The sequence below is a fragment of the Chlorocebus sabaeus genome, chromosome 1 (assembly GCF_047675955.1).
Source record: "Chlorocebus sabaeus isolate Y175 chromosome 1, mChlSab1.0.hap1, whole genome shotgun sequence".
Taxonomy (NCBI): domain Eukaryota; kingdom Metazoa; phylum Chordata; class Mammalia; order Primates; family Cercopithecidae; genus Chlorocebus; species Chlorocebus sabaeus.
In genome coordinates, this window is record NC_132904.1 from 118,270,275 (window position 1) to 118,283,966 (window position 13,692).

At 37.4% G+C, this 13,692-nt stretch overlaps 2 long non-coding RNA genes across 3 annotated transcripts in view; both read right to left on the reverse strand.

Annotated features, from left to right (window-relative positions):
- The window catches only part of LOC103248682 (uncharacterized), a 335,098-nt gene that overhangs the window by 56,495 nt on the left and 264,911 nt on the right, over window positions 1-13,692 (reverse strand). The gene's annotated exons all lie outside the window — the stretch shown is intronic.
- LOC103248680 (uncharacterized) lies at window positions 138-13,421 on the reverse strand. 2 transcript variants are annotated; one of them, XR_503412.3, is made up of 3 exons: window positions 12,709-13,421; window positions 11,639-12,429; window positions 138-2,785 (listed from the first exon to the last, which is right to left on the reverse strand). It is a non-coding gene; the product is annotated as an uncharacterized lncRNA (long non-coding RNA). The 2 variants fall into 2 exon arrangements; XR_503411.3 differs by lacking the exon at window positions 12,709-13,421 and having other exon boundaries at window positions 11,639-12,702.

Below are 13,692 nucleotides of genomic sequence, written 5' to 3' on the forward strand. Positions count from 1 at the left end.
TAGAAGTTGTCTCTACATTTAAATTTTCCTATCACATTAGCTGACTTGTTCCTTGTGGATCCTGCAACTACCTTTGATATACACTAGTGGAAACAAATAAATTATAAGAGCATACTTTTTCAAGAAATCAACACAAATTCACAGTTGATGCAACATTGCTTTTATTGGGGGTTAGGAACATATGACAAAGTCACGTAAAATGTCAACAAAGTCACACTTTGTGCTTGGCTGCTCTTTACAAAAAAAACCCTGTTTATTTATGAACTCATTTAATAAGAACTGTATGAGATGTGGCCAACGATTATCATGCTGAAAACAGGACGGCCAGAGCCATGAGGAGATCTATGTCTGACAATGCTAGCGAGCTCAGTGAAAATTTACCATAGTTAAATATCAGATACTTCCACACATTTAGATGTTTGTCCATAAGTAGACCCAGCTTAGCAGACTCCTTTGAGACAGAATTGTGTCTTGAACCTCTGTTATTCAGCTAACCACATTATTAATCATTACTAAATGCCAGTCACATGCAAAGGGGATGGATAAGAAGAATGAGATTTGCTCAATTTTAGCTTTTTATGGCTGAAGTATTTTTGAGTCAGTTACATGGATACGTGAGGATTATAATAGGACATGACTGGATATTTTTAAAAACATAAGTACTATGGAAACAGTCATGTATAAACATTTGTGCAGAAGCACTTACAAACATATACTGTGCATAAAGTTGGTTAAGAAGATGCTCATTAGATATGATTTATGTAGGTGAACTAAGAATTTGAAATAACTTAAAAACACCATTGAAGACATTATACACGTAAAACTTTGGACATTATGCATTCTTTTGGGGATGAACCACTGACAACTTCTGGACTTCATTGCTAGCTATTTTTTACATTGAGATGGGAAACCAAAGAAGTGCAGAACAGAAGCAATCCACTAGGAACAAAGCTCCCTGGTTACTACCTATAGATAAACTGTTTCCGCTCATCAAATTGAAGTGCATACTTAATTTAGGAAGGGCAGACTAGTGCAAGAGCTACTGATAGTGAACTGGCGGGCCTGGTTTCCATCCCTACTCTGTCACACCCCAAAGTTCGATCTTCTGTAAGTCACTCTAAATTTATGGCCTTTAGATTTATTGCCTCTATTAAAAAGGGCATTGCAACAAGTGACTTAAATCTCCCCCTTTTTTATTCTCAAAGATTTGGGATTTTATGGAGACAAAAGTGAACAATCTCATCAAAGTCTTGCAAAAAAAAAAAAAAAGTCTGAAATGCCGATAAACTTCATTCCCCATTTTTTTCCCCAATTTCTACCATGAAAATACATTCTATCACTCTCGTGTAATTTTAACCAGAAGATTGAAAAGTTTTAGGTGATTATTAAATGGAATAGCTATTTGTTTGTCATGGAAAAATATCAAGGAATATAAAAAGGGGTAATAATTGTGACATTGATTACAATATTGCAACTTAGCACTTTAGATCATGAGCTTTGCGATTGCAATCCTGAATGTGAGCCCTGTATACGGCACTTTGGCAAGTTTTCTTGCCTGTAAAATGGGAATAGTAATACCTATTTTGCTAGGCTGTTGTAAGGCTTAAGTGAGTTAATATGTAAAATGCTTAACAGAATTCAATAAATACCAATTATCATTAGGTTAATGGAAAAAATCATAGTTCTCTATAGTGACACCAATCTCCCTTACTTACTTTAATGGAAGGGAAATACGATAATAATTCTAAGGAATACCTGGGGTGAGAGACAGGAGGTGACAGTGCAAAGTCTTTTCCAGATATGTATAGAGAGCTGCTGAATGTCTGGGTTTAAGTCAACAAGATGTGTATATTCCTTTCCTCCTCCAATGACATCCACCTAAAGAACTCTATTTCCTCCTTCCTTTCCATTTATCTAAATCTTTGACATCACTCAAGATTCATCTCCTATTTTCCTCTTTTAAAACTTTCTTCCCTAAATAAGCCAGTTTTGCCAACTTGATGGCAAACTCCCCCAAACTCATCTTTTGCTTGGTTTTGTTTTTGATCTGACCCTCTACTGACCCTATCTGTTACTTATCTTTGCAAATGTTTCTATAACTTTTTCTAACTAGATTTAAACTCTTTAGAAGCAGTGTTTTTTATCTGACAGAATCTAGCTTTCTCGATTAAAAAAAAAAAAAAAAAAAAAAAAAAAAAAAAAAAAAAAAGATCGATTGGTTAGTGTCAAGTGGACCAATGTGGTACTATGATTATTTTACCCTTTGAATAGCCTCTGACTACTTTATTTTAAAAGTACTTTTTATTCTGTAGGTCACTCTTAAGATCCAACCCAGTGTGTGGCTAAAAATCATTCTCCTTGTAGGATTAATTTTGTTTCTTAAAATATCAACACATTTGTGCAATTTGGGATTTTGGAACAAGTGCATTAATAAGCATATTCGTACTAGGAAAAAAATGAATGTCACATGAATTTAAGTACAAACAGAGGAATACACACGAGGAAGGGAAAGTTCTTGTCTCATGAAAATCTAGATGTCATTATTGAGTTTTTCTGTTTCTTGAAAAGATTGTCTCTTGTTCTGAGAGTTCTAGTGGCTGAAGCTGCACAATTTGGGGGTGTTGCTTAGCAGAGGTGTCTTCAGGTGATCACTTTCTTTGTTTCAACTTCATAGTTGGTTTGAGAGTCCATCAATATAGCAGTCTCTTCAGTCTTTGTCCTTGCACTGGGGAGACATTCCTGAGGAGGGGGACTATAGGACCAGCTGAAAGGAACATCAACACAACTAAAAAAATAACAGAACATGTCACAGAAAGTTATCACATTGACTCTTTAATAATAATAAATAAATGTAATGATACTTTGGGAACCATTTTCACTAGGAAAATGCCATTGTTTTACATTGTTCCCCTTGCTAAAGAATCAGTCAGCAATGGCATTGCCTGAGTGTGTGTGATACACCACTCTAATGGCTCTGGGAGAAAACGCTGTGTAAGAAAAGCTTCAGGTTTATCCAACAGGGGACTTGCTGAAATAGGACACATAGGGAAAGAACAAAAGAACACAAGACATTGAGGACACATTCAAATAAATCCAGGGTGTGAAGACAAAGTAAGATAGCTGTGAGTACATAGCTGCATAGGGATGCACGGCTGAATGAAGTCACTAGGATTGTTAGATGTTGTCAATTCCTTGTATTTGTCTTTGTATTCCCAGTGCCTGGCACAGAACATGGTATGGAAAGAAAGAAAATAAAAAAAAAAAAGAAGGAAGGGAGGGAGGGAGGGAGGGAAAAGAAGAAAGAAGGAAGGAAGGAAGGAAGGAAGGAAGGAAGGAAGGAAGGAAGGAAGGAAGGAAGGAAGGAAAGAAAGAAAGAAAGAAAGAAAGAAAGAAAGAAAGAAAGAAAGAAAGAAAGAAAGAAAGAAAGAAAGAAAGAAAGAAAGAAAGAAAGAAAGAAAGAAAGAAAGAAAGAAAGAAAGAAAGAAAGAAAGAAAGAAAGAAAGAAAGAAAGAAAGAAAGAAAGAAAGAAAGAAAAGGAAGCAAGCGGAAGGGGGAGAACAAAAAAAGAGAAGGATGGAGGGAACGAGAGAAATAAGGAAGAAGAAGGTTTTCAAAGTGTGGAAGAGGTAGGGGGACAGATTATGCAGAAAGGAAAAGCATATCCTGGAGCGTATTCAATGGCTTGGAAATCAGAGAAAGCAGGCTCACTTAATTCAAGAAGAGATTACACATTCTAAGTGGTTTTAGAAAATGGGGTAGGGCAATTTCCAGGTGGCTTTGAACACGTTAAGATTTAATTTGGGAAGTATGATGTGTTAATGTAACTATTGTAGGCTTCCGAGAGGAATATTAAGATGATTCAAATGAATCAAGTGGAAGGAAAAATGTGAAACTCAAAGGAGTTAATCCAATGGAAAAAAACAAACCATACTGCAAGAAATTAAATGAAGGCAGGCCTAAAGAATATAGTCTTAAAATAGAAAGGCAGGTGCTTGTCGGGGTTTCTTCTATGTTAATGTTAATTGAGAGAAATGGGCTTAGAACTTAGATCAAGAATTTGCTTCTCCCACTGTGTAGCTTTTTTCATTCTTCAGCTGTTCTTCTTTTCTGTTACTGCCCCTTCCTGAAAATGAACTCCAGTCCCTACTGTTTTAGCATCAATGCAAAATATGTTAGTAAATACAGAACGTGGAGGTGGAATCAAATATAACTTTGAAGGACAACTGTTGGAACAAACGAGCTCTGGATTCACTGGTCCTGGAGTTGTTCCTATGCCCCCATACTTTAGAATGACTTCAAAAATTCTAAAAGCGGTAAAAGAATTTAGAGCCCAACTAATCCAACCCATGCATTTTAAATATAAGGGTATTTGAGAAGAGTTGTTATTAATGTTTCTCTTTTTTATTTTATAAAAGTTGATATGAATAAAATATACTTTTCAGGTAGACATTAATTTAACTGAAGACCTTCTCATCAGCCTCTTCATCATGCTAACACAGCAAAGACGTCTATTAGTCAGGCACACCAAAAGGAGTACACTATGACACACGACTGCTTTTTGCCCTAACCCCTAACCACTTTGGATATACTGAGGATGCTGGCTCTCTAGATGGCAGGTATAATATGTTTTTCAATCTGCAAAATAACTAAGTGTTAAATGTTAATAGGTATTTTTCTAATTAAGCATGCAATAACTGATCTTGGATGAGTAATTAAATATACATCTTAAGATTTTAGAATGCATTATTTTGTGAACATTGACAGGGATGATGGAGTGCTAAGCTTTTGATACACATTTGTAAAACTCATTTTTTTAATACATTAAAATGTTATATATTAAGGAATAACATTTCACACAATTTTTTTGTGGCTCATTTGGATATCTAATGATGGCAAATTCTTGAATATATGAGCAGGTGAAAAGTAAACCTTGTATTTCTTTGGTATTAGGTAGCTACACATCATGCAAATAGGGACTCCATTTGCAAATAGGGACTCTTTTCTAATAGGGACTCCATTATTAAAACAAATTTTGAGAAATGGATAGTATAAATATGTGAATGACCATATTCTAGGTGTCTACTATGAGTCAACTGTTCTACAAATCAGCTTTCTTTGGGCTCTATGCCTACTCAATTGCAATGAGTCATATCTCGTATCATCTCGATATAAGCCTCTCTTAGAATCCTTTTTGTCTCCCAAACTTATAAGCATAGATCAAGACCCTTGTATTGCCTTGCTCGGTCAGAGTCCTTCTGTGACCTAATGGTAATGATTCTCCAAATTTGCAACAAGAGCCTCTTCACCTACTGAGTCAACTACCAGGCTGACCAGCCAACTCGCTGTTGCTCTGCCTGGGCTACTCCTTAATAGGTAGCTCTTCAGGGCTCAGTTCCCCGGAAGGAGGCTCTCCAGTGGGACCGTCAGTAGACCTTGGACATCATGTCAAGACGTCAAAAAGGAAGTTGATGTTAGTGCATAAATAACCTAAGGCAGAGTTTCAGTATTCAACATGTGCCATGCAAAACAGTGAAAAACAATTTTAAAAAAATTGCTGATTATTGTTACTGTTTTGATTACTTTGGTTAAATTAAAATTATTATCTCTGCCTAAGGTCATTTCCCAGGCATTCTATTTTGTTATTTCAACAAAGGAAATGAATTTCTTCTTAAAACAAATGAATAACATTTACTATCCTAATATTCTCAATTACTTCAAGTTATCCAAAGTCAGGAAAAAGACTCAATCAATCAAGAGTAGCAAATATTTTACAGATTAAGCAAGTGTCCACAATGATAACCCTTTTAGAGATAATTAATTTCCAGCATCTAGGTCACACATATTTATTCTTGCATAAGAACACAGATTGTAGAGTCTTCATATTCCTATATTAATTAAAGAATTTTTTAAAAATACGCTTATTTTAAAAAGATTCTACTAAGGAACCATTTCAATGATGAGAAATGCACAAGAAAAGAAAAAAAAACTCAAGTAGTCAACATGTAAACCAACAGACAACTATATGCACATTAGTATAATTACACATTGCAAATTATATCGGATGTATCTAATATCTAATTTTTTGAAAGCTGATTCCACTTGAGACTTCAATAACAGCATCAACATTTTGCAGGTGGCTCCTTCTGTATAGTATCCAAAGGGAATTATTCCTCTAATGTGCTTACAACCCTCAAGTAAAAGCTAAAGCTCTCTCTTAAAGGACCAATGAACAATGAACACTAGGAATATTACCTTGATAAAGGAAGGGGGAAGGGTTTCACCATATATAATATTCAGCACGGTTATTTATTCTGTTCCTTCTGTGCCCATGATATTTATTTGCTTCAAGAAATAAGAAACAAACTTAAACAGGAGACTCATTAGAAAATGTGAACGAGGCTACATCTATATTCTGAGGCAGCGATATAAGAAGCTAAGGGTTGATAATTTCTTAGATCAATTGATAATAGAGAAATGTTCAACAGAATGGCAGATTATATCTTTGACTGAAGACAGAAAGCCCTACATTAAATTCAGCACTTCTAAAACATATGATTAATTTGTCCTAAAGAGGACACCAGATCAAAGCTCTGCTTTGAGAAATAGGCTTTTGTCCTCATCTTTCTATATGAGGTAATCAATCATCAAATAACCAAAATAAATTTGTGATCTTGGAGAACGAAGCATATTATTCAAGGTGATTGGATCCATTTTCTTGATTCCTCCTTCAAGATCTTTCTGCTAATTAGTCAGGGTTACTATTGAATTATTTAATTATCTGCACTTTTGTGCAATAAAATATGTTGTCATATCACATACTTTATCATGCTGTTGCAGTTCACCCTTAATGATGCCTCTATAGTTAGCAATTTCCTTTGTTCTGCTCAGTAAGTGGTTTTAGAAAGAGGGTGGGCCGGGAAGGTGGAGTCCTGGGGTTTGTAAAATAAAATCATATATTCCTGGTCTACACGCCAAACTTTATGCATCTACATGAATTTCTTCTTAGAAATTAAGTGGCAATTCCATTTGTAATAAGCTAAGAGGCACAGGTCGGTGACTTGGAATGCAACCGCCACCGTGTTACTATACCTTGAACATCTCTCTAGTGCATTTCCACTGCAGTGCAATGGTAAAATGACGATTTAATTTTTTTTTTTTTCTAATCAGCAAGGAATGTCTTTAACAAGGAAGAAGTAAATTATGATAATTACTCTGAATGGTCGGATCCTTGAGCATTACTAATTAGCATTTATTGCCTGGATTATAGAACAATGCATGTGAAACCGAACTGCGATTGCTCTTTTACGTTGAAGACTTGAAAAGGCAATGGAGCAAAAAGCCAGCATCATCAGTAGTGTAGTCAGTAGTTTACATCTCCTTGATAGGACGCAGAACCCCTCACTTTGGAAACACATAAATATGGTCCTCAGTATTTATGGCCCATTCATTTTTTTTTGTTAGTCACATATTTACATAAGATATCACAGTCATGGTAGACTAATGAGAGGAGAAGCATTTTGGTTATGATGTCATTTTGGGATGATTTTATCAGTTGTGAGAGTTTAACAATAAGGAACATAAAACTTGCTGTTTCATAAAAATATGAAATTTTCCTGGAGAAATTTGGACTTAAAAATAGAACAAAGAACTCAGTTGGTCATGAATAAAATTTTACATTCACTTCCCCACTTTCTCTTAGAAGATCTACAGTTGGGAATAACTGATAAAAGGCAACTGGTTTCTGGCTTAAAAGCCTTTTTCATTAGGAATTTTCAGTAAATTAAAGGCTGAAATTAGAAAAACATTAGACATTAATCAACAGGCCAACACCAGTCACGTAAATAAATGGCATTCGTATAATTTGGCAGTTGAAATTATTAAATAATCTGGCAGGTAGAAGGAGAGAAAGAGGAAAAACGAGCCGTTCATCATTCTCACTGCGGTCTCACCGTTTCCCTCCACACCCCATTACAGCGAATGAAGAGAAAGAACATCGTAAAATATAAAGCCAGTACTAAATACAGTCACTAGTCTTCCAATACCTTCCATGGATTCCCCACCCTGATCCTTTCTAGTTTGAAAGAATAAGTTTGACTAAATCTGTGAGGAGATTAAACAGGCTGGTGATAAAAATTAATTCTGCTGAATGAGCAAATGCATTTGGATTGCAGAGATGCAAATAAGATAATACTTTTCTTTTCCTTTGACATACCAAGAGGATTAGTTTAGAATGTTAAATTTGATTTTATTAGAATATATTAGCAGTGTTTTAATTAATACCAATCAAACATTTTCTTTCCCTGAGGCTTGATGTGTTCCTCACTTTCTAAATCATCTGTCTTTTTTCACCAAAAAGCCCCTCTACCAAATTACCAAAGCCTTTGTTACATTCTTTATAATTTTACTGTATTCAATGGAAAATTATGAGCTCTTTACCTAAAGGTGTCTTGCCTATAATATTAGTTCCCAGGTGCTAGATTTAAAATGAATACTGTTCATTAGTACACGTTTTTTTTTTTTTAAGGTAGAATTAGAGACTTGAAAAGAAATATCTTCTGTATTTTTCTTTTGGGGAAAAATGTTGTAAAGAGTTTTGGCTGGTTCATATTATTTGGCTTTATTCTCACTAGAGCTTCCTAGAGCTGTTAAATTTCCAACTGCCTTGGTTTTGAGCTGGCATTTCTTTGGAAACAGAGGCAAAAAAGGAATTTTTAAAAAGGAGGTGGGGAGAGAATCTAGTTAAAAATACGGTGAGCCAGTGTGCCCTGTGAACTGAATTGTAACTGTGTGTTCCAAGGAGGTGCTGCATTGCATTTCACTCATTATCCTCTCCTTTTCTCTCAAGCTTCCTGTCCTTCTGTGTCCGAAATCTCCAGTTCACTTCTTTCTCTTTTCTTCCCGCAACGCACCCCCACCCCAGTTCCCCGCCTAATTTTTTTTTTTTTTTTTTTTTTTTATCTGCCAAGCTGGATTTGCACTTTTAAAGATCAGTATCAATAATGCCCTGCTTGTTTCGGTTGCACTCTCCCTTTAAAAGACAGCCCCCTCTAATTGATGCGTCTGGGCTAGTCTAGACTGGTAGTGATTGAACCAACCACCAATTATGTTATTCATTTCACTGAACTTCACTGATGGGCTCAGTGAGGAAGAAGGGGTGTTGAGAAACCTGCCCTTGCACTGAAGCAGTTGCCTGCTGAAATATAAAATCGGGTGTCGTTATGCACTCTTAAATGCCTGGGTGATCAATTGTATGATAGCAACCTCGGAACATGAGCAATCCACTTGAAAACATGTAAAAACCTGAGAGTGCCTTGAAATACAAACTAAAACACTTGTATTAAATTACTACCCTGTTATCAGTGAAAATCACAGAAGAATTTTATCTGGCATGATTTTATTGATCCATGTATACATTTTCATAGGGTAAACTGCAGATATATTTTAACTTCAAAAAGCACCAACTGTTTTACAAATGTTTGATATGAATAATGTGGTAATATAGATCCCTAACTTAAATAGATGCCTCGCTGTAATTTCCAAATACCTATGCATACACATCAGCTAAGATAGGGGAAGTCATTAAACCATTGAATATAAACTAACGATGACTCAACAATCAAATAACTATTTTTTTTTGAAGCACATTCAGACTCTCAAAGACTGGAAAGTAATATTCGAATATTACTACACAAGAGGTTTCAACAAAAGACACGGTGCAATTGTTGCATAGTTCATATTCTCAATTCAATTTTCTCATACAAAATGGTTTCTTGATTGCAATTTGGCATTAATGATTAAAATTGCAATAAACACTTAAAAAAAAAAAAACAGGCAAAGAACAGTTTCCCTAACCTTCAACTGTACATATAAAACAAGGCTACAACCTATATAAAATCTTAAGAAGAAGAAAGCATTTGGATTGGGCGGATTTAGGTGTTTTTCAAACATAGAAGAGAAATGTTGGCCCAATAATATGAAAATTGTTGAAATGAAATTTTATACTAGAATTTTTCACAACAAAGGAAAGGAAAGTTACTGTTTCTCTTCCCCAACTATGAGACAGACCTAAATCACTGAAATTATTCGGTTATAAAAAGTTACAGCCCAAGAAAACTACAAACTAGGTAATGCTAGCCATTACCTTAAGAAAGGATAATTTTAAATGTACTGTTTGAGTGTTATAAAACATTTTTGGACTGAATTTAAGTACTGATAAAATTTTTCTTAGTTTTAAAGTGAAAAACAGTATTTGTTACTCCGAAAGAATATGATAATTGTGTTTGCTGTTGTTGTTGCTTTCATTTTACATATTTAGAAGATTTATTTCCAATCTTTATCACCTTTATATCCATAAAGTATAACATTTTGTAAAGATACCCAGCAAGGAGGTGGTATCCCTTCTTTTATTTTTAAGAAATCTTGCAAATTCATACAAACTTAATTTTTATTAATACTATAAATTCTATCCTTTGTGTGGAATTGCAAGAATAGAATTTTAACCTATTAATATTTTAGTCCAAACTATTAGTTTGCCTTTATCTGCGTCTGTATGTTCACTGTCTAGCCATCCATGATACACATGTGTGGGCACTGAATATATAATATATTCACATGCCCATTTTAATTGGGCACAATTTTAAGATTAACTGTGGAGTTTGAAAGTTGGAGGCATGGGGCATGCTGGGACTTCAGCTGAGATGTTCTGAGGTCAAGCACCAGGTACTGAGCTGTTCTTGTTACGCTCGTATACTACTGCGTGTTGCTCTCAAGGAACAGACCAGGCAGATGAGTTCCACAAGCCTCAGGCATCAATAACATACATACATGTACATAGCAGCCAACTCGCTATTAAAGCAGAATATATACCTACTTTAACAGAAATTCAGGAGCTGCCACTCTCTGGTTACCTGATCCCATCTAACAATGAAAACCTCAGAGGTATACTCAATCACTTCAGACAAACTTCCTTTTCTTTTGTTTTTGCTTTAAAGAATAAAGTTCCACCAAATTTCCAGGATGCAAAAGCACGACTCGCAGCTCCCAAGAGCCTAACCCGTGGATTTAAACGGTAAACATCACAAGTTAGGGTCTCAGGGACTGAGAGGAGCGCAACAATGTTTTCTTTCTTGAGACAAAACAAAGCAAAACAAGAATGACAGGCAATTTCTGTTCGAGGTTCATAACTAAAATGCAACAAACAGGTGGTATGGTATTTCTTCTCTAAGCTCCTTTCCTTCACAAAATTGAGATTCCATTTAAGCCTAATACATACATACACACATACGCAGTATCTGGGGGCGCATATACAATTACGCACATACATACAATCACGAGTATATCAGAGAAAACTCTTTCAAGATTTGGGCAAAATAGTTGACTAAAATGGAAAATAATATGAATAGACTCAGAAATGCCCACGTTTTTAAAACCATAGTCTACAATAAGGATTTCGTGTCTCTTCAAAGCTTTAATTTACGACTAGCGCAAATGACTGAAGAGAAAATAGGAGGCGTCTCTTTCCCCCAGGGCAAGCATGCCGCATGCGAAAATCATAGAAATCGGGTTTTCAAAGGAGAAGACCAAGAAGTAGGATTCAGAGGCTATAGAAGTGTAAATGCGAAGAGCGTTCTGAACTCACCCATTCGAAGCGGAGCGGGGCCCGCACAGCCTCCTGTGGCACCATCCCGAGCAAGGGGGGGAAATGAGAGCTCTCAGTGTGCTAGGCTGGGCGAGGTGTTTCAATAGAGGACGGAGAACGGGGGCGGGGAGGGGAGGCGGGGGCAGGAAGCGATACACCAAATCTCGAGACTGTAACTCTGTAGCTTATGCTTTGACGAGAGAAAAAAGGGCAGTTGGGTGGGAGTGGAGGGAGGGGCTGGAACTGATCAAATTTGGAAAATATTCACTTAAAAATTAAAAAAAAAAAGGGTGGGGGGAGTATGAAACCTCCCCAGAGCTGCTTTCTGAAAAATTTCTTCCTTCCTTCTTTAGCGTGCACTTTGCCAGTCCTGCAAACGGAGCCTTCGTCTGCATCAGCTGCTTGGCTGAAGTCAAGGCCAAATCACCAAGAGCGAGCACCAGGCTGTCATTTGGTAGACGCGAAGTGGGAAGGGCTGGGTGCGGGCTGGGGAGAGACGTTCCCCCCGTACCTCCCGCTGCGGATTCTTTGAAGCCTTTGGCCAATATTTCAGAGGAATCCGAAGCATAATTCCCCTCCATCTTCGCAGACAGCCCCTGGTTCTGTACCTGATAGATTGTCGCTTTCCTCATCAGACTGGAAGTGGGGCTTTCCTGTGCCGCCTCCAAAAATGAAAGGAAAAGGAGAGGCGGCGGATGGGAAGATGACCCTGTTTCAAATGTTTCTTCTCCTTTTTCTTTCTGTTTTTCATTTCATTTCTTTCTTCTTGTTGCTCTTCTTTTATTCCAGGCCTGAGCAAGGTAGATGGCTGGCTAGTCAAAGAGAATGACAAAGCAGCCACAGCCAGGAAGACACTGGAGAGGCCTCAACGCACTTAGTAAAAATGCTAAATATTTTTTAGATATTTCCATATGCAACTAAAAACAGTTAGAGCTCCAGACTCTCCCCCTCCCCTCCTTTAAAAATAGAATCATGCTAGCAAGACAGCTAAATTATGTCTCTTTTCCCTCTGTACAGTGTCTGTTTAGCACCCCCCCCCACCCCCACCTTCAAGACAACTTTTTTCTCACCTCTGTAGGTTCTTCTCAGGCACAATCCTCCGTTGAGCTCAGGGGCTCTCCTTTTTCTCTCCCTTCCCTTTTCCTTTTCCTCTCAGAAAAGCTAGTCTGTCATCATCACACCTAGCTTCTCTCTCACTCGCTCAACCTCTCTCCCTTTCTCTTTTACTATTAAAATATAATAATAATAATGGCCCTTTCGACATAGCAGCATGAAGTGGCTGCCTTTGAGAAGCACATTTAATCTTTACTGGCTCCCCTAGGCTTCAGTGAAGAAGGAGAAGGCAAGGGAAAAAAAAGGGAGAGAGAGAAAAAAAGATTGTAAGGGAGGCTGCTGACGGACAGCAGGCATCAGGCACAAATCAGCGACAAGTTGAATTTTCCTAGACCACACTGCCCCCTTTCTTCTCGGCTTGCTCCCTGGGCTCCTGGAAAGCCCGAGTGTCTGGTTACAGGAGGCAATGGGTCTCCTTTTGCCAACCATGGTGCAGATTCCTCGCATGCCTGCTTAAATCTCTGGCAGAATAAGAAATCAATATCCCCCTCTAATCACCTTTAGCTCTTCGATGGCTTCCCCCCTTTTCTGAGAATCCAGTTGGCTCTCCTCGCCGCTCCCCCGCCCTGCCGGTCTCCTACATACAAAGCTTGCAGCCCTGTCATTTCTCACTTCCTTCCATATCTTGGAGACAAGCCTCTCTTCTAATATCCTCTCGCGCTTGCTCCCTCTCTCTGTTGTAGTGTGTTTCATCCCTGACTTGCAGTGCTGGATGCACTAAGGCATCTCCCTGACTACTAATGAGGCCAAAAATACATCAGCAGGTCAGGGGGAAGGCCAGACACTGTATTATACAAATACAAAAAGATTCTCAGCCTGCTAGACCTAGAGATCAGGTATCACATTTTCAAAAAGGCAAAACAGGGAGGGAAAGAAGTGAGGAAGGGAGACCACAGTGCAGTTTCTCTGCCTAATTGTTTCACATCCTAGGGGAATTTAAA